Source organism: Sinocyclocheilus anshuiensis, unplaced genomic scaffold (assembly GCF_001515605.1).
Source record: "Sinocyclocheilus anshuiensis isolate Anshui unplaced genomic scaffold, SAMN03320099.WGS_v1.1 scaffold435, whole genome shotgun sequence".
Classification (NCBI taxonomy): domain Eukaryota; kingdom Metazoa; phylum Chordata; class Actinopteri; order Cypriniformes; family Cyprinidae; genus Sinocyclocheilus; species Sinocyclocheilus anshuiensis.
Window position 1 is genome coordinate 355,683 of NW_015552555.1, and position 26,745 is coordinate 382,427.

Sequence of the window (26,745 nt, forward strand, 5' to 3'; positions counted from 1 at the left end):
GGGGGACCATATACCCGTGGCCGAGCCAGCCAAGGCCACGGAGGATCCACCATGGCCTCCCGAGTCCCCTGATCCGCCGTGGCCTTCCGAGGTCCATGATCCGCCATGGCGACCCGAACTGCCTACTCTGCCATGGCGACCCGAACTGCCTGCTCCGCCATGGCTCCCGGAGCTCCCTGATCCGCCCTGGAGGCTCTCCTTGTCTCCATCCTGTTCCAGTCCTGCACCAGCCACCAGGGCGCCCGCCCCCCCTCCCCGGTGGTACTGTTACGGCGCGGGACGCGCCTTCCGGGAGAGGGGAGTAATGTTAGGGCTATGTTTAGTTTTGTTCTGTTTTCATTGTGTTTTCAGTTTATCTGTTCCCCTGTGACCTAGTTTTATGTTAGCTCCTAATTGTCATTTCGTTCACCTGTGTTGCATTAATTAACTCATTAGTTCTTTCATTTGCTCCCCTACAAATACTCTGTTTTCCCTTAGTCAGAGGCCATTCTCGTTTGTGTAATGTTGGTGTACTTGCCTGTCTCCTGGATTTGTTTATTAAAATAACTTTTGTTTATTTCCTTCGTCCTCGTGTGTGTGTCCCTCACCAACCCGTAACAATTATAGTGCCATTTTGGACTGTTCGTGAGCGCAAGTCATTTTGGGGATGCATTTTAGTTTGGGGGGCAATTCTCATTATTAACTAACTATTAACTTTTACCTCAATAAACTCCTATTTTTTCTGCTTATTAATAGCTAGTAAGGTGGTTAAGTTATGTGGTAGGATTAATGGATCTGAAATATTGTCATGCAGAATAAGACATTAATATGTGCTTTATAAGTACTAATAAACAGCCAATATATTAGTAATATGCATACTAATAAGCAACTGGTTCATAGTGACAACTGGTTCTTAAATAAAGTGTTACCCATTTTTCTTTATGTGTGACATTTATTTCTGTTCTCTTTTTTTGGTTTAAGCTTTTATTTAACCTTCTAGATATCTTCAACAAACAGCAAGACAGTCATCAATCTAGACACCACCTAGTTGTCCCTAATTGTCAGGTGTCTGGCCTATGTTCATCATAACACAGTCTGACCACTAATCGATTGGCTCTCAGTCATATAAAAGGCATCTTTGGGACTCTAACACAGAATATGGTGCCAACTCAGTGCAGCTGTTCCTCTAGAGAGCCCTCCTGTAGCCTGAACAGATACTTAAGCCCAGGGCACATCCCAACAACTGTCTGAGGAGCCCAGTAAAGGTCAGCAGAGGTTTCCAGGACAAAAGGGCGTTTCTACACACATCCAGAGACCCTCCTGGAGCTATTAATCAGCTAATTAGCTCTCTCTCTCTCTTTTTTCTTTAACTCAAGGTCAAGGTGGCCTGTTATTATTGAGAAATCCCTCTAAAATGGGCACAGCATTCCTGGCCCAGGGCTCTGGCTCTTGAAGCCGGATCTCATGGAATGTGTAAAATGTGTGCAGGGCATATCAGTGACTCAGTGTGGAGACATGGCTTCTTCCTGGCCCTCCAGGGGACGTGGCACGCACTCTGGGGTCCAAGCCATTTGTAACTTTACCTGCTCCTGGTATTCCAACTCGCAGCTCATCAACTTCTTCTCAACGGCATGCAGCTGTCTCTGTAGACTCTCCACACGTTCCTGAAGAACCTGAAAGGGAAAATTGCAAATCGAGTTTTAGATAAAGTACCGGTAGATTCCAGATAAAGGAAAGAAGCATCACTGTCAATAAAGCTGAGCATCAATCAGATCCATAACGAAGGGTATCAAATACATCACATAAAGAGTTTGATCAGCTGACAGCCTATCATTTCATTTCAAAACCATTTAGAATGAAATCAACTATTCATTCTTTTAAAGGGCCAAGTAGCAGTTGTTCACCTCAGAAGCCTGCTAGATTCATTTAAGAAATCGCAAAACTGTTCTGATTGGATGAAAGCTAAGCATTATTCTCATCCTTAAAAAGGGCACATCCTGTTTCACACAGAAAGCTTATTTTTCATACTCCATTCTATAACATTTAGACAATTTATATTACAACACTAATCTACTGTAGACAAAAAAGCTTGTTAACAGCTCATTAACATATGACCACCCACATATGCATATCAAAACGTATTTAGGATTCAGAAACCTGACCTGGCCTGATGAAGGGGGTCAGCGCAAAAGCAGCCTGTTTAATTGTAAAAGGCAGGGTGGAAAATGCTTTCAGTGCAAGAAACCTTGAGTAACATTATAAGTGGATTTAAGTCTTTGAGTCAAATAAATCACATTTTACTGTTTGTGACTGAGTGTGTGTGAGACATGGTGACAGTAAAAGCATTTTGCATAGTCATGTTCAAATCACATCTGTGAAGGAGGTCATGAAGCTTCACACTGAAAAGTTGTGTGTTAAAACCCATATGGGTCAAATCTGTAGTAACAGTCTGGAGGGGTTTAAAAAATATGTAACAAAAGTGGCTCTTTAACAATATGACTATTTTTTATGGTGCAACAGAACCTTTAAAAACTAAAAAAAAAAAAAATCTTCACTAAAGCATATAAGAAGCTACAATAAACCATAATTAAATCTTTTTGTGACCATAATGGATGTAATCATGAACAGGCATATGGATTGAATGATTTTGCTTATCATTGAATTAATCTGCATTTTCATTTTCCATTCTCTCTCAGCTTCAATTTCGTACAGACATACCCACAAATGAATGAGTAGCTACCATTCTAATTCATAAAAAGGCAGTGGATGAATGGAAAAGTCATATTTAATTCCCACTGAACTGACTTCAATCAAATGAAAAAAACAAACAAAAAAAAAAAATTTTTTTGCTGACTACAAGGCCTGACTTTCTGGTTGTGAAGGGTGAAAGGTCAGTGATGGTGTAATGCAATGGAAATTGACTGAATGACTGTTGAATTGACCCTTGGCAAGCAAAAAAAAAAAAAAGAATAACATTATTTAAAACCCATTGTACAGTAAGAACATATCTACAGCCTGCACCAATGCAATCAGAGCAAACAAATCGTTGCGCACTTCAGTGTCGATTATTCAACCAACAAAACAAACAAACATATGTTTTTCAAAAACATTTCCAGTGTGTGTGTGTGGGGGGGGGTAGTTGAACCTTAAAATAGTTTTGTACATGAAATGAAATGTACTTCCATCCCTTGCGGCCTCATTTTCATCATAAATACAGTGTCTACCTAAGACCTATCGGCAGGTGTGGCAGAAAGTTTATTTCAGGCCTTGGACAGGCCTAGAGGGAAATTTAGGAAGCTTTCATAATGTACAACGAAGCCATGACCTTCACTGTATACTAGTCCACACCTAATGAAACACAACAAAGTCAGTAACCCGAACGCCAGCAGACCCCAGAAATGTAACAGCCTTTGTGTGGTGATGTTTCCTGGAAGAGTGCTGACAGTTATGAGTCGAGTCTTTCATGTGGTTCCTAGCAGATTTACGAAACAGTTGAGTGCCGGGGTGGGGTGAGGGATTGAAAATATCTCCGTCTTTGTCATTAAAGGACCCTGTCATCTGCGGCTCTCATTAATAAACAGCCTGAATCAGTCATTGTGGGTGATCCCTTTGTCCCGATGTTCTCCTGAAGAGCACATCAGGTCCTTCCAGACGGGATAAAGGTCACTGGCTAAGCCGAGCACGAAAGTGAGGGAGGCCAGTAAAGTCAAGCTACTAAAGTGGATTTTGTGTACTAACGCTCTACAGGGTCCATTTAATTTGATCTCATGGGACAGAGAGAGCCACTTAACAGCGAGCCCTAGGTCTCCTGGACACCCCGGCTGCACTTGATCGAGGATACACCTTGATACCGCCTTGTGTTTTCCCTCTAAACCTTCCGAAGGGCCGGGGGAAGCATAGCAACCTCACAGCTATTGTTCCTCTGTGAACGTGTGATTTTCTATGGTGAATCTCTCCAAACGGTCCAGATGGCCAAGGCGATACGTTCTTTATCAGCCAGCCAGAGCGGGATCAATCTAAACAAGCGGCAAACGTGGAACATTTGATTTCCTGGGGGCAAGGGAAGGGGGACTGAATGGAAAGAGAGGCATGGCAATGGCCTTTCCTCTCTCACTTTCTTGTCTCGGCCCTCGTGGTTTTCTTCAACAGCTGTTTATCCCCATAGATTACTAAAACACACACTCGCACACATCTAATACGCTACGTTCACACACGTACGGACCTGCATAGATGTGGATGTGCAAGTTCTGAGCTGAAAAGCTCACTCACACTCAAAGGTGAGACCTGAGTCATTTTTCTTGGGTGGTCCACCTCAAATGATAAGGCAAGTATGTCTCCCTCGGGTAAAGGCCATAGAAAAGAAAAAAAAAAAAAGAGAAAAGAATGGGCCTCTTTAAACTGCAGCCCATGTTTTGTTAGCACTAGCTGGCTCTTCATGTGGAATTTCTATTTGTAGTGTGCTGCTTTAAGAAGTTTTTCAAGCGTCAGATTAAAGAGATCTGTTAATGACGACAAGCCAGAGCACTTTGAAACTATAGAAGTGCAATTCGGGCCCAGAGGGCTGTGCACACATCAATGTGGCCATGTGAGAGCGAGCTCGCGCGGCTAAATTACAGACGTTCATCCCTTCACTCTGTCGTCCAGCTGCACACATATGAGGTGTATGATGACAGCAGAGAATGTGGATGTGGTGGAAATAATGACTTTAGCCTGACTATTAAATGATGGATGTGAGGAAGAGTTTTGCTTTCAACAACAACTTATTTATTAAGAGCAGATACCTTTAATCATTTAAGTCAACATGAAATAAAAATAACTATATAATTTCTTAACAAAAGTGCAAACGATTCATCCGTGCATGCTACCCTAAGAAAAAAAATGCATGTTTTCATAATTGTTTCTTAAACTGTACGGTAACACTTTATTTTAAGGACCAATTCACATAATTAACAGGTTCCTTATTAGTATGCATATTACTAGCATATTGGCTGTTTATCAGTACTTATAAAGCACATATTAATGCCTTATTCTGCATTACCATATTTTAGATCCTTTAATTTGACCCCATACCTAAACTAACAACTACCCTACTAACTATTAATTAGCAGCAAATTATCATAGTTAATATCAAAATATCAAAACTCACAGTTAATAGTTAGTTAATAGTGAGAATTGGACCTTAAAGGGGTGCTATTATGCTGCAGATACCTTTAATCATTTAAGTCAACATTAAATAAAAATAACTATATAATTTCTTAACAAAAGTGCAAACGATTCATCCGTGCATGCTACCCCAAGAAAAAAAATGCATGTTTTCATAATTGTTTCTTAAACTGTACGGTAACACTTTATTTTAAGGACCAATTCACATAATTAACAGGTTCCTTATTAGTATGCATATTACTAGCATATTGGCTGTTTATCAGTACTTATAAAGCACATATTAATGCCTTATTCTGCATTACCATATTTTAGATCCTTTAATTTGACCCCATACCTAAACTAACAACTACCCTACTAACTATTAATTAGCAGCAAATTATCATAGTTAATATCAAAATATCAAAACTCACAGTTAATAGTTAGTTAATAGTGAGAATTGGACCTTAAAGGGGTGCTATTATGCTTTTTCACTTTTTTAATTTTAGTCAGTGTGTAGTGTGTATGTTTGGGCATAAAAAAGATCTACAAAGTTACAAATCTCAAAGTCCACTCCAAAGGGAGATATTTCGTTTTTAAAAAAATCCCTTTTCAAGAACTACAACGAATGGCTCGTTTGGACTACAGAGTTGGTTTCTGGGGTTTAGTGATATCACAAAGCTGCCCATTAGAATATCATTCAAATAATTCCCGCCAGAAATTGGAATGGTTGGGGGGTGGGGAGGGGCGAGGTCTGCTATAGCGTCAAGTTTTCGGCATTTCTAAAGGCGGTCGCACACCGGACGAGAAGCGTACACTCATAGAAAATAATGTGTTCAAATTTTAAAGACGCGACGCGACACTGCACTGCGCTTCTCATCCGGTGTGCGACCGCCTTAAGGAACGCTGTTTTTTTCTTACCCTCGTGCACAAACATCTTTGTTTGGGCTTCCGAAAGCGGATGATGTCAGGAAACAGTGGTTGCAATTTATTTTTAACTCTGTTCCTGAGCATTTTAAACCTAATTTGCTATTGTGTGCTGCGGTCAGCTTCCACAACATGAGGGAGTACAGTGCCGGTTTCGCCAAAAAGCTTTTGAAAGACGGAGCAAGGGGCGTGGCAGTACTGAAACACCGTCTAAGCTGTTCGCCAATCACAACGCACTGGGACAGCTAACCAATCACAACACATTTCGTTTTTTGGAAGGCGGGCCTTCATCAAACCCGGAACTAATCAAGCCGTTTGTGCCAGGCTGGGGAGAAAGGTACTTTAATAATGTAAATTATGTGAAAAATTATGTTTTTCGAACCACCAAGCATGAGAGCATGTTCTAGTACACCCCCAAAACAAAATCAAGACTTTGTAAAAGAGCATAATAGGACCCCTTTAAAATAAAGTGTGACTATAAAAAAAAATACAATAAAATTTAAAACAAATATAATAACCAACAAAAAAATGTGAGCGTTGTTTGTCCAGATGTATTGTGGGCGGTTGCCAGGGTGTCTCTATGTGGTTGCTAAGGTGTTGCATTTTTGTTGTTGTTGCTGTGTGGCTGCTAGGGTGCTGTGAGCTGTAGCTGATTTGTTGCTATGCAGTTGCTTACTGGTCTAAGTAAAAAAAAAACACCTTCAAATCCTTATGTGATTTGTTTATCCATTTGCTTTGGTATGCAAAAAAAGAGACATATTCTCCTTCGGCAGCGCCCCAGTGACTCTTTATGAGGCAGATATTGGGTTTGTTAAAGCTGTGTTTGAGCTATACAGGGCTTGCTTTATTTCCTTTCTGGTTTGGTGTATTGTGGTTCTGACACAGTGACTGCTGCTTTCAAACAATAACAGTTCAATACCATCCACAACTCTCCCGTACCAAGAGCTGAGCATGCGAACACGTCCTTCACAAATCCTTCAGCAAACTACAAACACACAGAGCAGTCTATGGGAGAAAAAAAGGGTCCAGTGCAGTGTGCGGTGTAATTAAAACAGACCTGATCCTTGGAAGTCTTTTGAGAACGGGAAATGGAAATATGAAAGCAAACTTTTTTAACTGCACTTGTGTAACAGATACTACATACTACTATATCTGAAAGAGAAAAGACAGATTTTTCTAGCACTCACTATTGCTGAAAAACAACAACAACAAAACAAAAGAAAAAAACTATTAGTAACAAGAACAACAAAAACTGTTTTTAAGGTTGTGGTTAACGATTTAAGGTTAATGATGTGAAAATATCCCCAACCCTAAGCAATTCAACATGAAGTAGTGCAGCCTTTTGAGGAGAGGTGTTTTCTACTACTAAAATATCTTATTTTAGCATTGCAAATTATAAAATGGACAACAAAATTCCACACACTTATACTAAAGGAGGGATACACCAGAACATCATAGAGGCTTAGGGGTGGGCTCTTTTAACGTGCTGGTCACACTTTAGTTTGGGGAACAATTCTCACAATTAACAAACTATTAACTACGGCTTTTGCCTCAATAAACTCCTAATTTGCTGCTTATTAATAGTTAGTAAGGTAGTTGTTCAGTTTAGGTATGATGTAGGATTAAGGGATCTAAAATATGGTCATGCAGAACAAGACATTAATATGTGCTTTATAAGAACTAATAAACAGCTAATATGCTAGTAATATGCATGCTAATAAGCAACTAGTTAAAAGTGAGAATTGGTCCCTAAACTAAAGTGTTACCAACGTGCTAAAAGCCACTCTGAACACCTCGGCAAATATATGCCACAAAATGCTCAGGAAAAAAAAGTCAGGTAAAACACTATAATTACAATCTATAAACTACTTAATATACATAAGAGCTTTAGACTCTTTAAAGCAAAAACAAAAGGAAAAAGAAAAGGATGCTGATGCATGGTACAAACCAATGCAAAGGATATATTTATCCTCTATTAGTTTTACATATGCGGTTATTCAGTTCAAAATTATACATTGGTCTAAGGCTAAACTGGCTAAGATTAGGAGTGATGTTGATCCTACATGTGACTGATGCAAACAATCACCAGCCACTTTATATCATATGTTCTGGTCATGCCTATTGCTATTAAATTACTGGGGTTTATTTTATCTTTGAGATTTAAGGACCTTGTACACTGAGTCCGAAATTTTCGTATGTGTTTTTTCGTATTCGTCAACCTAAAAATTCGTCACTCACAGAAACCTTGCACACTGAGTCCGATGCATATTAATTAATCCGTTGCGAAAAAATTCGCAAACCAATACAAAATGGAGTCTTCAAGCAGTGAGGATGATTTTGTTGTCCTCTCTCTTCTTAAAAAGAGAAAAAGAAAGAGGAAATATTGGATCCATCATCCAATCCAAGGAGAGTGACACCTCCTTATCAAGGAGCTGCGGGATTATCCCGGGCGATTCAAAGTTTACTTCAGGATGTCAGTGGCTCAGTTTGATGCTTTGCTAGCGATACTAGAGCCACATATTAAAAAGAAGACCACCAATTTCCGTGAACTCAGTGTGCAAGGACATATACAGTGCTTTGTGCAGCGAGAAGAAGTGGATCAACTTGTCAGACGCCATTCTGGATTTTGGCGTTCGCTTGTACGGTGGCTCTGAATGGTCAAAACACCTCTCAAAATGCTTGCTATGGATGCGAAAAACGCAGAAAATCGAACCCGATACAAATTTTTTTTATGACGGATGAAAGTTTCGGAGGCAGTGTGTAAACATGATTGACACAACGTGAGATCGTATTTATTTTTTAACATGCAAAAATTTCGGATAAAAGTTTCGGACTCAGTGTGCAAGGGCCTTTATTCTAAAAATGCCTGGTCAACTGAATGTTATTGCAATATTTGGATTAATTCGATTAGTTAGTCTGATGTTATAGATTTTAGCTCTTGATTTTATTTTTGTGCAAATGGAAAGACTCCTCCTCCCCACCATATGGACGCTGGATTAAAATTTGTTAGGTATCATGTACAGTTGGAGAAATTCTGATATTCCATGAAATGATCATTCTGGAGATTCTTTACAACTTGGCAACTTGTCTGAATGTATGCAATGGCCACTTGGGCAATATGGGGCGTCACAGCAATCAAAAATGCAAAATCGCTCATAACTCATAGGGCCCTTTCATACACCCGACGCAATGCGGAGTCAGGCGCGACACACGTGTTTTTTGTTAGTTTCAGCCGGCGCAGTTGTCATTTTCACATCCTGCGCCATGTTGTTTAAATAGCAAATGCATTTGCGCCCCATGGGCGTGCTGGTTTGAAAATGAGGTGTGTTCAGGCACATTGCTGGAGCATTGCTATTTTGAGGCAACTGAAATAGACTGCGCCATTGACCAACAAAAACCTGGTCTAAAGTCTGGCGCAATATTTTTTTTTTGTTATTTAAAGAGCGCGTTAGTAATATGCGCCAATAGGCGGGTGCACAATGCGCGTACACTTTGCTTATTACACACACAGGGACACACAGCAGCACACAAACATTTTTAAAAATGAAAAATGAAAGGATTCAAATGTAAAAGATTATTATTGTGTGCATAAATATAAAACTGCCTATGTCATAATGGATAGTCTTTGCATGTATCAGAATTACGCGCACGAGCAGATCCGTTCCCTCACTAGAGAAGCACTCCATTTTTCCGCTTGCAAATTCCGCCATGTAAATAGCGAATCCACCATGGCGTGAGCGCAACTGGCTTTTAAAGGGAATGGGAGATGAGACTCTGATTAGTTTATGGCATGTTACACCCAAAACACACCCATTAGTCATTAAGAGAATAGGGACAACCCTTTTAGACCATTCGCTGGGCATGCCGACCATTTTTCCCGACTTTAAACTAGCAAAAGTGGATTCGGACATGCCCTAAGCGCAATTGCGCCGTGCGCTTTATACCATGCACTTAGATCGTTAAAATGGGCCCATAGACCGCTTGTCGTAGACTCAAGTGTCTTATATCAATGGAATCCTTGGAAAACGAAATGGCCGATTTCTGATTTCATTTCTTTCATTCCAGCATTTAGATTTTTCCGCAAAACCTACTTTTGCAAACTAGTCTTAGGCTTTTTGCCAAATTGGCTTTAACTCTTCAGTGGAATTAGATATTTTCACTAAACTTGGAACACATGAATAAGCTCAATCCTACGTCACAGTAAAAAATTGGGGAGTCTGACCACTTGGTGGTGCTATAAAAGGAAAAAAATGTCAAGATGAGACCCATATCCATTATGGCATTGGTGTATCACGAAAAACATGGCTGCCATTGGCCAATTAAGTTTGAGGACCCATTAGACAAGGTTAACGGAGGCCGATTGGAACGGAACTCGATTTTAAATTTAAAAGAAATTGACCACCGGGTGGCATTATCATGTTTTATGCTTTGAATATCACACATACACACAATATTCATATCATACTGTATGTTAGATTTCCTCATTCTGAACATCTTTGCCTCTAGATCCACTGCTGTCAATCAAACTGTTTGTTAAATATTTAACATTATGTAAAAAACCTACTTTTTCAAACTCGTCCTAGACGATTTGACCAATTTTCACCAAAATTGGTACAGACCATCTTCATCTTCTTCTTCATCTTTTACTGCGTTAGGCTAACCGAGACTTGTCATTTGCACTTACATATTGTTGCTCTTTTGTTAGTTTTGATTGCTTCTATTGTCCTCATTTGTAAGTCGCTTTGGATAAAAGCGTCTGCTAAATGACTAAATGTAATGTAAATGTAGATGGTCATAAAATAATAGACCCAACTGTTCTCGAATAATGCACAAATAAATTTGACAGAGCTCGCCAAAGTGGACATGAGGCTATATCTCAACACTTTATAGTATTCAGACCAAACATGGAGTTTGCTATGACAACCATGTCCTGAGGTTGCCTGCACAGTTTCGGCACAGTGTCACCTAGTGGTCAGGAGAAATGAAAAATGCCTAAATTGATCTAAGGCTGTATTTCTCCAATGCTTTGATATATTGGTACCAAACTATGTGTGTGTCATTGTCAACCCTAGTTAACCACACCACATCAATTTGGGAGCAGCGCCGCCTATTGGTAAAAAAAAATTATATTATTAAAATCATTAAATAATATTACTACTGATTTTATTTATGATTTTTCAGCCATTTTGAGTAAAATCATCTTAGAATGTCTATAATTACTCAAAGGTTTTAAAACACTTGACCCCAGTAATTGCTGCTTGCAGCTATATATACAGTATATATATATATATATACAGTGGGTACGGTTTACATTTCAAAACATACCTTTTGCCATTAATTGTAATAATCCAGTGAGATTTTGTATGCACAAGGAGTCTGACAACAGCCAGTGCTGCACACACAGATCTGATCTCACCATCATCCAGTACGTCTGGGATTACATGAAGAAAAAGAAAAAACTGAGGCAGACTAAATCCAGAAGAACTGTGGCAACGTCTCCAAGATGCTTGCAGAAACCTTCCTGCAAAGCTACAGTACTGTGAACAGTTTTAGGCACTTGTGTAAAAATGCTGCAAAGTGAGGATGCTTTCAAAAATAATGTTATAAATAGATTTTATTTATCAGTTAACTTCTATTAACTAAATCAAATCAACATTTGGTGTGACCACCCTTTGAGCACCCAAAAACATTTTTTGTCCTTGGTACACTGCACATAGTTTTTCAGGTAGCTTTGCAGGTAGGTTTCTTCAAGAATCTTGGACACGTTCTGATAGAGTGGGGGCTTGTTTGTTGGCTTTTTCTTTTTTAATTACTTTTAACTACTAATTCTTTTAATTACATCTGCTACATACACCTTTATTGTTTCTTCATTAAAAAGACCTTGATTTAAAACAAAACAACAACAACAACAACAATGGTGCTCTGAACACATTTGCAACTGCAATTGCACAGACAAATAGCACACATCACATCATCATTTCAAATAACATTTTCTTCAGATAATGTATTTTTTATTTTTTTTAATATGGACACTTAATGTGTTAAGCCCAGACAGGTGGTGATGTGTGTGGGGGTGAGAGCTACACTTTCAAGGCTTGACTTTCTCACACAGGCCACTGGGACATTATCACATGCTGCTTCCTGTAATACAGGGTTCAAAGGGTTCTGGGAATCTGCCCCATCCCTCATCCACTCATTTATCAGCAACCCTCTTCCCAAACCCCCTCCACACACACACACACACACACTCACCAAGGCAAAGCTCATAAAGATTATCTGACTCAAATCTCACCAGATCTGCTAACTCATCATTCCTGTCGCTGTAAGAGTGTGTGTCAAACCTCAACCATATGATGGCAGATCACTGAACGAGAGGTTAGAGATCATGGCAGGGTCAGAGAAAGAATGAGGGAATAACAGGACACATTTATTCAAGACGCCATGGGCTTGAACTTGAGCAGACAAAAAAAAACAAAAACAAAAACAAAAAAAAAACAAGATGGGTAAGTGACATTATAGTCCAAGGGTTAGTTCATCCAAAAATGAAAATTCTGATATCAATTACTTTCATCATTTACTCTCATTATTTACCCACTTCACTCCAAACCTGTAAGAGTTTCTTTCTTTTGCAGAACACAAAAAATTTATATAGAATGTTTCAATCGTTTTTGCCCAAACTACACACACACACACACACACACGCACACACGCACACACGCACACACGCACACACACACACACACACACTTTCAGTGGGATTCAAAAAACCATGTCAGGAAGCGTTCTCTCATCAGACCTGTTTTAACATGTTGCTGCTGCCTCACACACACATCTTAAAGTGTGTGTGTGTGTGTGTGTGTGTGTTTGAGATAGCCTTGAGAATACACACATCAACCCCCAACCTCAAATGAACACATGAGCACACATGAAAGAATCAATTATAGGCAGGACTAGCAGTGGAGGGCCGCACCTGAGCAATTCAAAGTATCATTTCAACATGTGCTTCAACATCTGCTGCAGTCTGATTGCTAGATTTCTACATATTCTGAAGAAAAAGTGGTGGTTGTCTGTGCAAAGCTCAACACCATGGTCCAAGATCTGAATAGTTGCCAGCGTGTAGCAAGACAGTTGCTAGGATGTTCTGAGCAGTTTAGCAGTGCATTCCTCTGGGAATGCTATAATGTCTTTGGTGGTTTCCAGTGCATTTATATGTAGCTGCTAGTGTGATCTGGGCAGCTGCTCCAATCTAAGTGGCTCGATTCCTCCTACAAAGTGTGTGCTATTTTTCACCTGTCTCATCATCCACAGGAACAAAACTCATTGCTTCTCACAGAAGCTTAAAACTGCTTGCCCCCTAGAGGTTCCTAGGGTTCAGTGGCTCTTGCAACCTTTCGGTAACCAGTCCAGAGGCCGGATTCACAAAAATCTTATTAGGAAATAAGACATTTCTTGAAATAAATTCCAAGAAGGTTGTAGGAATGTTCCTAAGTGCAATTATTGAAAAATTCTTAAGAAGTTCTCAAATATATTATTTTTTTTCCCCTTAATAAAATAAAAGTGTTTATCTGACTGAACAAACAACGTTTCTTGCTGAAGACTCACTGATAAACTAAATGAAAAAACATTTCAAGGATTGTCTTTTTGCGTTGCTTGCAGATTACTGTAATAATCATAATAAGTGTGTACACTTTTTTCGTCGTGACCATCTTGTGTATGGCCGCGTTCATATGCGCTGAATACTACTAAAGATTATGTCGTATTTAAAAACAATCTCCCTGTTTGACTTGTTTTTGTAGAGTTGTGAATGAATTTCAAATTCAGCTGCGTCACACATAATCATGAACGATCATTTTTTACATTATCAGTCATTGGTGTGTCACTTCAGAAAACTCGTGCACATCGATATTAATAGTCTTACTATGTATTATATCCTATGTAGCTAGTGTTGTTGTAATGATTAAATATAACAATTACTTTGAAATAACCCAATAAATTCATTAAATCATTTTTACCATTAGGGATTTAAGACAAGTCTGAGGTTATCCTTACTAATAAGATTTGGTAACACTTTAATATAGGGACTAGGGGTGTCCCCGACTAAGGATTTTCATAGTCGAATCGGAATTTTCGAATCTTGCCGATATTCGACTTATAGTCGAATTATATGATTTGGGGCCGGGGCAAAATACATTACCAAGAGTCAAGTCAGACATTCGACAGTCATAATTACGTTAACACACAGGGAAAATGTGTAACGGACGCCTCGCAGATACAAATGGGGTAAATAATGTTTTATTTTTTTAACTTATAGGCTATCTGCACAGAATGCCCCGAATGCACCAACGTGTCTGTGTGGCTCTGAATGAAATCCTTTTGTGGATGCGTTCTTCACGCAACAACGTGCAGAAACACGGCAACTAAACTCTAAAAATTCACAGCGTTTTATTATAATAGTGTTCTCATTATAATTGTTATGTATATGACAGTCCCAGTCATAGTTATTAATATTCTGCATTGTTGTTTGTCCTGCTCGCGCTGCACGCTGAAGAGATAATCACTGTAGTACTACAATGATGCGCTTTACTGCAGCGTAACTCAACCAAATGCATCTTATACGAGATAAATAATATATACACGATATATATAAACCGGCTGAAATGTTTTGAAATCACTTGTACCCTACCTGATCGAAAAAAATCCAGTAGTTCTATGTGAAATCAGACATTTGAGCACCCCCATATAGCCAAAATGGCATGATCATAACACCCCGCGAATATTCGACTGTGAGATTGGTAGTCGAATCAGGCTCCTCCTATCGAAGCATCGAATCTTCGACTATTCGGGGTCACCCCTAATAGGGACCAATTCTCACTATTAACTAATTGTTTATTAGCATCGCTATTTTTAACATATTGGCTGTTTATTAGTACTTATAAAGCATTTATTGTACATGACCATATTCTACATCCCAAATCCTACCCAATACCCAAACTTAACAACTACCTTACTAACTATTAATAAGCAGTAAATTAGGAGTTTATTGAGGCAAAAGTTGTAGTGGTTTGTTAATAGTGAGAATTGGACCGAAGTGTGACCGAAGATTCTTTTCAAGAATTTGAATTCTTCTAAAGTTTTGTCTTAAGATCAATCTTAAGGAAAAAGATAAGAATATTCTTAAGAAGAATTTTTGAGAATACAAAATATTCTTAACTTTTTTTCTTAGGTTAGAAAATAATAAGAAAATGGCAGTTAAGAAGAAATTTCTTCTTAAGAATGTTTCATGAATCCGGCCCCAGAGCTTTAACCACTACATTATACCACAGCAGCTCTTCTGGACTGGGACATGATGCAGGATGGGCAGGGATAGGATGGGGTGGTGTAGTCTAGTGGTTAAAAATCTGGGCTGGTGACTGCAAGGTTGTAGGTTTAAACCTCACAAGTGCTAATTTGTCATTATTGAGTTCATGACCTTGAGACTAAACCTCAGGATATAGCAGGACAGCAGTTCTCAAGCAGTGTGCCAAGTCTCAAAATTGGGCAGCAATAGGGTCACAGACTGTATCGAAGTACAAAATAATATTCATGTAGTATTTTGTATTTCATACAGTACGTTTGGTTCAGATTCATTTGGTACAATCTTCTCAAATTAGGTAGAAAAAAAGTTCATTCAAGTCCTCCTGGGAAGTTTGTTTTTACAAGTTGGGAATTTCACTCTAAAAATGATTCAGGGGACCTGTTACCAGAACTTAAATAAATGCATGGTTGCAAGTTAAAAATTCTAATTTAATTAAACCTTTTAAGCTGCAAACATTATTTTGTTGAGTTCATTTTACGCAATAAAGTTGATAATCACATTAACTTAATACTGTGTGTAATTTAAACAAATTTCTGCGTTAATTGAATTTCTAAAAAAAATTAAGTTGTAGTAACTCAATAAAATTGTCTTGTTAACTCTGAAAACTGGGTAGTGGATTTCTAGTTCCCAGCATGCTTTTCATAGGACTGGATAAGAAAAGTAAGAAGCGTTTTTTAGTGAAGGGAAAGACCTGTTAGTGTTTAATACTGTTATGTTTGACATTTGAAAGTGTTTCTGTTTTGTTATGCTGTAATGTTTTTGTGGTTAACATTGTGCTGAAGAGTAAACCACATGAAAGTAACACTATATTGACTCTATGGGCAATGACTGCGCTAATGCCAGTAACATCTTACTTGTTCATCAAATACACATGCTAAATAAGTTACATTTAACATGTGCTATGATAGCTGTGTATTTGAACTGAAAAAAGGTCACACTTTATTTTGGGGACCAATTCTCACTATTAACTATGACTTTTACCTCAATAAACTCCTAATTACTGCTTATTAATAGTTATAATAGTAAATAAGTTAATAGTAATAGTAATGTGGTTGTTAGTTTAGGTATTGGGTAGGATTAAGGGATCTAAAATATGGTCATGTAGAATAAGGCATTAATATGTGCTTTATAAGCACTAATAAACAATATGCTAGTAATACGCATGCTAATAAGCAACTAGTTAATAGTGAGAATTGGTCCTTAAAATAAAGTGTTAAAAAAAAAGATAACATAAATTGGTTCCAGGACCACAAATCCATTAGCTGAAGTTCTTTTTTTTTGAGTAATCAACTTCAAAATATGTTTACGTTACAAATTAAGTTCTTCTAACTCAGTGTAGTGTCTTGGTTGAACATAATTTCATTGGAAGTTTCATTGGATTACTCAAAAAGTTGATGCAAACGGTTGAATCATTTTTTTTAAGCTAATATTTTTTTCAGAGTTTTGTAATTACGACAGCAGATGCATTCAAGTCACTTTTGTTGGAGCAAAACGGATCTACAAAAAATATTTTTAACAAAATAATGAATAAAGAATGTGCATCAGGTGTTTTTGCTTTTTTATATTCTTGTTCAATTTATGAATGCTGTACATTGAATCTTTATATATTCGTAATGGTACTTATACAGTATTTTGTATATACTAGTTATATTATGACTATGACTCAAAACACCATAACACAGGGAATCCCAATTCTGGCCCTCGAGATCCACTTTTATGCAGAGTTTAGCTCCAACCCTAATCAAACACACTTGAACAATCCAATCAAGGTCTTCAGGATTACTAGAAAGTTACAGGCAGGTATGCTTGGCTGAGGAAATCATACTTCCATTCTAGACTAGATCAGATGAGCAGGCTAATGAACTTAAAGCTGGCAGTGACAACAAAGCATGGACATATCTTCATGTTGTGTTCCTGTATGTTATAAATAGAGAAGCCGGCATCAGAATGACACATGCCACATGCGGCCCGGATGCATGAGGCTCTGCGAGATTTGTCGCATGCTGTGTGAGTGATGTCAGAGCAAGAGTGCAGCATGGCAGGGCTCTTGCGGTGATGGAGGCACTGATCAAAGTGCTGCGGTTTGACACTGGAGGTGGGGAGCTATTGTTGATGTCACAGCCAGGCATGGCAGCAGAATTCGAGAGCAAAGCCAGGCTTAAACAGCAGCTGTGCATGATGGGACTGCTGGGTTTAAGCAGGGGGTTGAAACCAGACCAGCATATGCGTCCTTCCTTGCCATCTGTGTGCAGGAACACAACTGCACCAAGGTGAGTCACAATGTGGCTGAATGGCTTTGAACAGAGGTACGTATCTGAAAGGATGTCCACAGTCATATCTGCATAAAAACTAGTTGTAGGAGCACATGCTACTGCCAATCAGACAGAGGAAAAAAAAAACAGTTAACAGCAGTACATCAAAAATACGCAGTCACTCTGTTTCAACAGCAAGACAGCAGCCTACCTAGGAAACATTTTAAGGCATCATAGACGTGCTTTGAATGTGAAGGCCTTTACAAACAGTAGGCTGAATTTCAGGACACCTTTTTTTGCCACATTCTAAGGCATGCTTCATCAATACAGCAATACCAGAATGCATTGTGACAATGACAATGTCTGGTGTTTATGGGAAAAAAAGATTACTGAGAGGGGATCAGTGTGAACCAAACGCTCTACAAGACAACTTCTGCAGCATTTGCATAGAGCCTTTGAAGATGAAACATAAAAGAGGTCAAACAGCCACTTTCACACTCAATGTGAGCAGAGGCCTTTGTTCTAGAAGTTTGTTACCCATTCATTTTCTCCATAGGCATTAAAACAAAACTTAAATTAACTATTAACTTTTACCTCAATAAACACCTAATTTTCTGCTTATTAATAGTTATTAAAGTGGTTAGGTTTAGGTATGTGGTAGGATTAAGGGATCTAAAATATGGGCATGCTACTGAGCAACTAGTTCATAGTGAGAATTTGTTACCTAAACTAAAGTGTTACCAAAAGTTGAATTCATACTGACTTCTACAGAAGCACATGCCATCAACAAGTCTTGCATGCTTTATATGTTTTCAGAAGTTTGCTATGAGCTGGGCAAATACGAAGAATGAAAAAGTCATACAGAGGTAACACATATACTCTGACAGCACTATTTTGGGCCTTATACAGACGTATGTAGCACAGTCGATTAAAGACAGAAGAAAGGTTTTCACAAGCAGTCTTTCTAAAGCTCTCGGGTAGAGAAAGTGTGACTTTAGGAGACTTGACAAACAAACAAGAGTTTCATCTTAAGCAATATAAGCAACAGAGACATCTGATAGCAGACAGTGCAATCAGAACAACTGTTTTGAAATTATTGCATTCAAACGTGCCACACTTTGATGTTTCTTTCTGCTCTTTTTTTGTCTCAAGCCCTTCAGCTTTCATAATCCGCCTTTGAAGTGTGCGACTTGGCAACAATGTCAGTGTGTGACACATGTATTCTTACCATCCAAACACACACAGGCTGTGCAAACCATTCTTTCCTGAACCATTCTTTTCTCTCTCTCTCTCTGTCTTATCAGTAATGCTATACATATGTCTGGACTTAGTTAGTCATTAATTAGACTCTCATTAACAGCAGTTAACACTCTGGACTCGGAACACTGAGCAAACTGAAGGTTTTGCTTGGAGAAACACACATAGTAATTGCACTACAATCCCTGACTGATAGAGCAAGTTAGACTCCATTATGCTCCTAATCAGCTGAACCTTGTGTCAATCTGAAACTCACTCATAACAAGAGAGCAGGAGATCGCGATTGCGCTGACACAGTGGAGAAACCCATGTTTCTAAAGGTCAGTATTTATTTCAGTAAAGTACTGAGTATGTTTTCAGATTATGACATTGTAAATGCATGTCACACTGTATTCATAATAATCAGCAGACTGTGGGAAACACATGACACATGCAGGTCTGGAAAGGTTGTTTCCTTTATTAGGCTATAAGAAGCTTTTAGCAGCTGATATCGTTTCCACACTTGCACATAATTTCAGTATCTATCCTGTCAGAAGCTTCATATTTAACTCATTCATACTGATAAAACTCTGATCGAACTGGCGCTTTTGATCATACACTCCAAGTATGGTTTAGGCATTTAGAAAGAAATTAAATCCAGTTAAACAAAGGAGATATATCAGCAAATCTAATCAATGCTATTCACAGTGTAATTTCCCAAACTTTTGAATGGTGTTATTTTAATAATTTCAGCTGTTTTTTTCTTGTGGACTAAATGTAAACATCTTTTATGTAAAATATCTTACTCAGGACAGTACTAAATAAAAAAATAACATGCATTTTGTATGATCTCTCTTATTTTGTTAAAATTATTCACATTTTCACAGATTCTGCGAGGGGTTCCCAAACATTCGCATGCCACTGTACAGTATACTGTTGCATACTGTTGCACATAGTATTATTTTTTAAAATGTACAATGTTAGTATTCCATTCTGAACACAGCTTCTATTTCAGCATGTGCTTATAATGTTTATGACGTACACACCGTAGTCACCGTTTGGGAGAGTACAGGAAAAACAGCGGTCAGATCCAAAGGAGTGATTTCTAATTCTGACCCTGAACACAGAGAGCATTAGAGCCTTAGTGACAAAACCGAGCAGCTCAAAGCAGGGGTCACCACTTCAAAACGCTCGTAAAAACACCACACTCCAATCGGCCATGATCCCAAACCCTCTTTGAAAGCTCCACAAAGGACAGCAGAGTCATGTCTACTCCATAAAAGCCCGGGCCAGACTCCGGCACTCTGCACCGTCTCCTCTGTCATGCAAAAAGGCATGTTGGAGGCCTTTTGTGTGGAGTTGTTTCAGTTGTTACACACATAAAGAGCTGAAAACACTCAGTCAGCCATGATGGATTGGCCAAGACAACGGAACAACAAATCATCTGGATGAATCTAAAGAAGCCTCTCTGTTAAGGATGTTAACATGCCAGCTTACATGAAAGTATTTTGCTGGGCCATATTCTACACTTATGTTGCCCAAATCCTCTTATTACACTAGGTTTGCTCACCAAAAATGTTTAGGTTTTTCATGGGTATTTCATTTGTTTTGCTTCTGTACCTTTAAAAATTCCTGTGTGATTGGCTAACCTCTTTGCATATGAAATAAATAACTGAATACTCAATCGGTGTTGATATGCAACTGGAGATGCTTATATCACACCTGCAACACCAACATCATACCTATTTGCTATACTGTTATTATCACGCAGCTGCCTGTTAACAGTCTGCTTGCTGATAAGATTACATGATGTGTATTTGCGTTTCCTGACCTTGCTGGTTTGGTAAGCATCTCTGTTGAGCTGCCTCCTCTCCTCATCTCAGCGGCTCTGCGCTTCCTGTAGTTGTCTCTCTAGACTCTGCTGCGTCTGGCGGCTGTCTTCCGTGACGCTGCTCAGAGACGTCTGCAGCTCAGCTATCACCTGTGTGGACACATCCAAACACACGCTCGTTCATCTTATAACAGATATGTCAGCAGCAGGCTCCTGAGCTCAGTGATCAGTCAAGCTCCTCAGGGTCTGCTTTAATTACTCAGATAACGGATTCTGCTGAATTTAATGCTTGGCCATCTGGAGTCACAGTCTCCAGCAATGTCTTTGAGGTTTTCAGCAGGTCTTTTCACTGGAAGCTAAGATCTCAATTCAGCTGCTGGTGTTACATAATCAATCACCTACAATATATGCTCTGAATGCAGACAAACCAAGAAGAAATGGGTTTAGAGCTTCAGTGTTGGAGAAACTTCTGTAACTTAAGGCAGTTCAACTACAGTCAAGCTACTCTTTGTAGTAAAAAAGGCAGTGAACTACACTGAAGAGTGCTAATTTCATTAAAACTATTAAATTGTAATTCCATAAACTATATGGGAATATATGAGCAGCGTTATTTCTATAGAAAAGCCAATCCATGCAATGACTTGAAAACACTACTAAGAAAAGACTTGTTTCTGATTCAACTAGAGTTGTGCAAAACCCAACGTGACAAAAACAGCTGATGTCAGACTACACTGATACTGTGTCACAGTGCATAGGAGGGAAACGAGGAGACGAGGAGATGACTTTCAAAACTTGACAGGTGCGATGAATAAACTAATAATGAGACAACGAGAACAGGAAACCAAACCAAATATGGGCATAAGGAAACATGAGTGAGAACTAGAACTTGGTGAGCAAAACACAAGAGACAGAAACACAGGCCTGACATAACTCTCCCCTCCTGGAAGGCGCGTCCCGCGCCATGCAACATCCAACGGGGAGGGGGGGTCGGCGCTCTGGAGGCCTCCAGGAGCAGGGTTCCAGGACGGAAGGCCTCCAGGGCGGTGCCCGTTCCGGGACCCATGGCGGATCTGGCAGTTCGGGGCACCATGGCGGATCTGACAGTTCTGGGTGGATCTGGCAGCCCAGGAGGCCACGGTGGAACAGGTAGTTCAGGAGGCCATGGCAAAGCAGCCTCTGAGGCCGCGGCCCCAGCCCCCACCCCGGCCTCTACGGCTGGAGCCCTACTACCCCCCGAAAAAAAATACTTGGAGAGCATAACAGGTTCCGAAGTCCTCTCGGGGCTTAACTGGGGATCAGGAGCCCTCCCTGGGCTTAACTGTGGATCAGGAGCTGACACTGGAGCGAGCTCTGGGACTGGAGCCGACACTGGAGTGAGCTCTGGGGCAGAAACCGCTTTAGAGGCGAGGATGAGGGCTGCTAGCAGTCTTTTCCTCCTCATCCCACTCTTACGGTTGGGGGTGATTTGGGTGGCCGGCGGGCTTGCGGCGGTCGGCGGGCTTGGGTCAGTGGCGGCTGGCGGGCTGGTTCTGGAACGGGGCCGGACACTCTCCAGACATCGGAGGAGCCCTTCCCTCCAGCTCAGTCCTGTGGTGTCTGGGAGGTCCATGGGGCGATAGTAATTGGCCCCGATCCAGAACAGAGAGTTGAGTGACGCGTCATCCAGAACCGTACCCACAGCAAGCCACTCCCGCGCATACTCCACAAACAGGAGATCTCTGCGGGCTAGGGCTTAACTTTCAAAAAACGAAAAATAAAAATGGGGAGAAGGGGCGCCACTTACTTTTTGTTAGTTCTGCTGTTCTGTCACGGTTCACTCAAGGAGCACCGGAACGAAGGAGCGACTTAACGGGGGATCTGGAGCCCTCCCTGGGATCAACGGGGGATCAGAAGCCCTCCCTGGGCTCAACGAGGGATCAGGAGCCCTCCCTGGGCTTAACTGGAGATTTGGAGCCCTTCCAGGGCTGAACTGGGGATCAGGAGCCAGTCCTGGGCTAAATGAGGAATCAGGAGCCCTCCCTGGGCTTAACTGGTGATCAGGAGCTCTTCCTGGGCTAAACGAGGAATCAGGAGCCCTCCCTGGGCTTAACTGGGGATCAGGAGTCCTTCCTGGGCTAAACTCGGGAACAGGAGCCCTCCTTGGGCTGTACTCGGGAACAGGAGCCCTCCTTGGGCTATACTCGGGAACAGGAGCCCTCCTTGGGCTATACTCGGGAACAGGAGCCCTCCTTGGGCTATACTCGGGAACAGGAGCCCTCCTTGGGCTATACTCGGGAACAGGAGCCCTCCTTGGGCTATACTCGGGAACAGGAGCCCTCCTTGGGCTATACTCGGGAACAGGAGCCCTCCTTGGGCTATACTCGGGAACTGGAGCCCTCCGTGGGCTATACTTGGGAACTGCGAAGCGCTTACGAGGAGCTGGCACTGGAGCCAACTCAGGGGCTGGAGCCGACACTAGAGCGAGCTCTGGGGCTGGAGCCGACGCTGGAGCGAGCTCTGGGGCTGGGGCTGGAGCCGACACTGGAGCGAGCTCTAGGGCTAGGATGAAGGCAGAGAACAGTCCTTTTCTCGTCGTCCTCCTCCTTTGGTTACGGGTGAACTGGGTAGCCGGCGGGCTTGTCGTTGCGGTGTCTGGCGGGCTTGGATCAATGGCGGCCGGCGGGCTTGACAACGGTGCGGCCGGCGGGCTTGACTTCGTAGCGGCTGGCGGGCCTGACATCGGCGGGCTGGAGCTTCGGAGGACAGCGGGGAATTTGGGGTTGGGAAGGCGGTTGGAGCCGTTGGAGAGGTATGTGGAGGTTCTCGGTGTGGGGTGAGCTGGCACGACGCGGCGCGTTCCAGCGGGAGTTGGATGACGAGGCTCGGGAAGTTTCTTTACTTCTTCAACTTCGAAATCTGAACCATTTAGGAACAGCACGAGATTAATCAGCTCGATCAGGGGAAAATCACACGTAGGAAGATCGCAGCGGATTATCTCGTCATCCAACCCCAGCAGGAAGCACGCACCTAGAGCGGCGTCGTGCCAGCTCACGCGGTTAGAGAGCTCGAGAAAATCCTCCACATATCGCTCCAACCTCAGACCGCCCTGCTGCAAACCTCACAGCGCGTCCTCAGCTGCAGTCATCTTTCTGGGGTCGAGTCTTCTGTCATTGTGCGTAGGAGGGAAACAAGGAGATGACTTTCAAAACTTGACTTTTAATAAACAAACCAAAAGAAAAGGAACACTAACATAGGGAGCACAGGAGACACACATGGAATGACGTTTAAGACTCGACAAGAAAACATGAGGCAGACTACACATTTATACTAAACTTAACGAGTGACAGACAGGTGCGAGGAATCAACTAATAATGAGACAACTAGAACAGGAAACCAAACCAAATATGGGCATAAGGAAACACGAGGGAGAACTAGAACTTGGGGAACAAAACACAAGAGACAGGAACACAGGCCTGACATACAGCACTGGTTTCACTATTTTAATTTTATATTAATAACTGAGCTAATGACATGCTACTGAAAAGTTTTACATGATTTCACTGATTATGCATGAGCAACAGTGTGTTATGTCAACACCTTAAACTGTTTTTGAGAAAGTCTTAAGCAAAACTTGATTTTTTTGCCCAATTACTTTGCATGTTTATCTGCATTCTGTAATCTTATGCAACATTTATGATTATATGTCAAGACCATAAAAACAGTCAAATCAAAATCCCATGTAATGCATTATTGGTTTTTAATAATGAACAGATTTCGATGGTTATCAATTTTGCTGTCCAAACAAAACTGAAAACTGAAAAAGCACAGAGGAGCATGGAGAGAGAAGACGGACTGTTTAATGAAGCTCTAGCGAGATGAAAATGAGAAAAACTGGCCCTTTGAAATCTTGCAGGCCAAATTCAGATTCTATTTCAACTGCAGCCAAGAGAGCAGCAGCAGCAGCATAGCGCAGGGCAGCGGTGCAGCTCAGGCCTAGATAGATAACTGTTTATAGTGCAGAAATATTCGGAGGAACGGTTTTACTGGAATCCGTTCATTGTGTGGGAGTTGGGAGTGAACTTGGAGTGGACATAGAGGGACAGATTAGGTTTATTTTGTCAGGGGGCGAACCACATGAAAGCACCAAACGCCCCATTATTATGGTAACATAAGTTCTCATGGTAATAATTATTTGGCTATACAGATTCTTGCATCAAGTCTTTTGCCTGAAGGGACACACTCGTCCCTAGATTGTTATTCCTCGCTCTTGATATTTGGGAATTTTGGTGTTAATGGCTTCAGCGCATCTTCTTTCACTATAAAGCCTCTCTTTAGTTTGAGGGAAACGCTACACTGTAGCTACGAGGTCTTGACTGTATCCTAATGTCTTTCTGCTGGATGGTCATATACGTAACAGTGATATAATGAGACATTAGGGAATCTTCAGAAATGATGCATCAATGCACAAACAGTTAATCATAGTTTCTACTAAAACACCACGGTTACTACAGTAGATAATAGTAGTAAAACTATGATAACTTCACATCAGAATTTACAGGCATAAAAAAAGAAAGAAAGATATTAATTATAACAAGATTTTTACATTTACTGTAGACAATGTAAGTGTTATTTGCAGAACTTGGTGTTCCAAGCGGATGCTTGCATTTTACAATGTAATAAATTATCTAGATTCTCTAGATCTCTACATTTTTCAATGCAAGTCTTGCCACAATACAAAAACTGTAAGTCTGACCACTAAGGAAGAAAATATCACACCTCTGATTGAGAAGGTACCAGAAATTAGAAGAGACCCAAAACATTAAGAGCTAGCTTTGATATAGTGGTTTGAAATTATTTAAATACATAACAGAAAACACACTTGTAAATAAAATAATTTAATCAGACAGCCTGGTGCAGATCTGAAGCACATTAAAAGTAAGTCAACCACAGCCACATCATGATACGAGTGTTGGGGTGTGATCTGTTACTTGATCAGATTACTTTAGTAGTGTGCACTAAAGTAGTGTGCTACTAAATTTACACCACAATATCCAAGTTAAAACAGTAAAAGTAACTGTAGTAACTATGGTAATTTGGTGGCTACTATGTTAAAAAGAGAAGCAACATAGTTTATTTTAGCACGGAATTAAATCTGAAAGAGTAAAATGTGTAAACCTCTAAGCTGTACAGTTTTCATATCCACATGAATAAAAATGAATAATGCAGCAACTCTAGCACACATATCCATATGATGGTGGTGGTGAAAGGAGAGCTGTAGAAGGCAAAGCTTGTTTGGATAACACCTTGCCTCATCATTAGCTGGAGAGCTTCAAACACTAGCGAGATTAAAGGTCAGTCAAAGAGGAGCTGGATATCCAAAATGCTAATTAAAAACACTCCAGTACAGTGCACGCTCAGAGCCGGAGCTGAGATCCCTCTAGACAATGCATGGCACGGTATGGATTTAATTGGTGCATTTCACATGCAATTACACAGCTTTGGGTACATCTGAGAGATGTCTGTTGATGGCATAGGTTAGTACATGCTTCAGAAGTTCAAAGGACACTTGTCTATATAACCTTGCAATGCCTTATGGGACGCTACAGCAAAAGCATTCTTTCACGGTTATTCTTCCAAGGCCAAGAGGACATATTAAAGGAGACATTTTCAAGAATTTTTATGTTGCTCTTCTTGTATACAATGACAAACATAGTGAGAGATAGTACAAAAAGAACGTAAACACTCCATCATTTCTATGACCTCAAAACGAACTAAAATAAAAATGGCCACAAATAAAATTCAGTTTTAGATCCATGGTATATTATAAAATTGGAAATCTTTACAACCCACCTGCAATTAAACTGAAACAGCAGTAAATTTAGACTGAACTGGGTCACACTTTAGTTTGGGGAGCAATTCTCACTACTAACTATTAACTATGACTTATTAATAGTTAGTAAGGTAGTTATTAAGTTTAGGTATGATGTAGGATTAAAGGCACAATATGTAATTTTCGCCACTAGAGGGCGCGTATTCAAAATAAACAA

The 26,745-nt window shown here is 40.4% G+C and overlaps 1 pseudogene; it reads right to left on the reverse strand.

Annotated features, from left to right (window-relative positions):
* Window positions 1-26,745, reverse strand: part of LOC107664536 (centrosomal protein of 112 kDa-like) — a 155,870-nt pseudogene that overhangs the window by 24,667 nt on the left and 104,458 nt on the right.